Source organism: Chaetura pelagica, unplaced genomic scaffold, assembly GCF_000747805.2.
Source record: "Chaetura pelagica isolate M959 unplaced genomic scaffold, ChaPel_1.0 scaffold731, whole genome shotgun sequence".
Lineage (NCBI taxonomy): Eukaryota > Metazoa > Chordata > Aves > Apodiformes > Apodidae > Chaetura > Chaetura pelagica.
The window spans coordinates 197,294-199,821 of NW_009952155.1; the positions used below are offsets into that span (position 1 = coordinate 197,294).

A 2,528-nucleotide genomic window follows, 5' to 3' on the forward strand; every position below is an offset into this window, starting at 1 on the left:
GGTGAGGGATGGGGGGGCTGAGGGATGGGGGGGGCTGAGGGCAGCTCCCACCCTTCCCGTCCCCTTTGCAATGCAAGGTTCTGGTGGCAGCGTGTCCTGCTCTGCCACGCACCAGACACGTGCCCTGCCTGAGATTCCTCCCTGCCTGTCTCTCCAGCCCCAGCTCGTGCTTGTTCATGTGAAATAAGCATTTGCTTTTTTTTTTTATCCTTCCTTCCTTTGCTTCCTTCCCCTCCTCCTTTCCCCTTTCTGCCTCTCCGGTGTTTGCAAGCGAAGCTTCCAGATCTGAGCCACACACCCGGGCACTACCAGCCTCTCCAGCTGCCTCTGGAGAACCAGCTCTGTCCCTCAACATCGACCTGCCCCCCTTTTCTCACCCCGTTTCCTAAGGGGATATTTGCTCCCAGCAGCAAAGGAGAAGGAACACGAGGCTCACTGGGGTTGGGAATGCTCTCAGCATCCCTGTTCTTCCGGCACCAGGCACGGCCTGAACCCTCCTGGGAAGGAGGTTGGAGCTGTGGGTGCTGCAAATCCAACGTGGAGCACCCATATCCTGCGGGCAGGTGTGCCCAGGTGTACCCTCCTCACACCCAAACTCCACCAGAATCAACTCATCCCTGCACTAAGCCAGGGATCCAGGAGCTTTCCAGGGGGAGGAGCAGGGAGGAAATGGAGGGAAGGGGGAAAGGACACAAAAACCCACCACATCCCAATCACCATGAACTTCCCCCCAAAGCCACAGATTCCTTTTTCCCCCCCCTCATCTTCTGGCACTGTCCTCCTGAGCTGCTATAATAAACCACCAGTGCAAAGGCTGAGGGAGCTAAAATACCCAGTAACGATGGCAACCGAGCACGGCACAGGGGGGACCAGGGGGAGAGCAGCTCCCAGAAACTACCAACCTGGCAAGGACTTCCCAATGTTAGCACCTCCCTTCCCAGCACACCTGGCTACACCAGCCTGGAGCAGGCAGCAGGTGAGAGGGCTCAGCACCCTGCAGGATTGGGCCACAAGCCTCGTGGGCAAGTGGAGGCAAAGGAAGGTGGCTCAGATCCAGGTGGCTTCAGGTGCCAGAGCATAGGGAGCTTCTGCTCCCAAGGCAAAACTTTTTGGAGCAGTTGCCACCACATGTCCCTCCATCCTTTGGGATGCAGGGAATGCTGCCTGCTGAGGGCATGGCAAAACCAGGGATACACCTCCTGGGGCTCTGCGTGGCAGAAAGGAGGCAGGGGCAGGTTCTCTCCTTCCCCATTATCCCTTGGAAAGTCGCTTCCATCTCATGAGTCCCCCTCCACCTCCATCCTAGTCCCCTGCTCCTCCTGGGATCAGAGCCAGGAGCTTCCCAGGGGGGTTGTCAGTGCTCAGGGAGCTTTGCTGCAGTTATTTTTAGGGCCAGCCGTGCTCCCAAGTCAGCCCAGCTCGTTTGGATGGGGAAGGGAAGGCACGTGGAGGTGACAACTGCGGCTGGCAGCTTGGATGCTTGCCCTGCCTGGGGAGCTCAGCCCATACCCAGCTGGGAACCAGGGAGCTGGGTACCAGGGAGCTGGGTACCAGGGAGCTGGGTACCAGGGAGCTGGGTACCAGGGAGCTGGGTACCAGGGAGCTGGGTACCAGGGAGCTGGGTACCAGGGAGCTGGGTACCAGGGAGCTGGGTACCAGGGAGCTGGGTACCAGGGAGCTGGGTACCAGGGAGCTGGGTACCAGGGAGCTGGGTACCAGGGAGCTGGGTACCAGGGAGCTGGGTACCAGGGAGCTGGGTACCAGGGAGCTGGGTACCAGGGAGCTGGGTACCAGGGAGCTGGGTACCAGGGAGCTGGGTACCAGGGAGCTGGGTACCAGGGAGCTGGGTACCAGGGAGCTGGGTACCAGGGAGCTGGGTACCAGGGAGCTGGGTACCAGGGAGCTGGGTACCAGGGAGCTGGGTACCAGGGAGCTGGGTACCAGGGAGCTGGGTACCAGGGAGCTGGGTACCAGGGAGCTGGGTACCAGGGAGCTGGGTACCAGGGAGCTGGGTACCAGGGAGCTGGGTACCAGGGAGCTGGGTACCAGGGAGCTGGGTACCAGGGAGCTGGGTACCAGGGAGCTGGGTACCAGGGAGCTGGGTACCAGGGAGCTGGGTACCAGGGAGCTGGGTACCAGGGAGCTGGGTACCCACTCAGAAAGTCTGGAGCCCCATGGGAATTCAGGGCTGAACCCTCATGGAATCACAGTGCCTGTGACGAGGAGGGGAAGAGGCAGAAAACGTGGGCTCCAAACAAAGCCAGAAGTGCTTTGGGGGAACTCTGCTGGGCCATGGGGGTGGCTGCCAGCACCCCCTCCACACACACCTCCCCCAAGACATCACCCCAGGAGGGGGCTGAACCTCTTCACAGGGACCATTTGAGCACCAAGTCACCTCCTCCACAGCCTCCCCCTCCCCATCCTGCCCCCCACCTCCTACCCCCTGGGGATGAAACCCCATCAGAGAGCAAGAAATCACCTGAGATGAATTATCACACCTCCCCCCCCCAGACAAAACCCCTTCCTGG

General features: G+C 60.7%; 1 protein-coding gene across 1 annotated transcript in view; it reads right to left on the minus strand.

Annotated features, from left to right (window-relative positions):
- Nucleotides 1–2,528, minus strand: part of RHOBTB2 (Rho-related BTB domain containing 2) — a 16,585-nt gene that overhangs the window by 7,639 nt on the left and 6,418 nt on the right.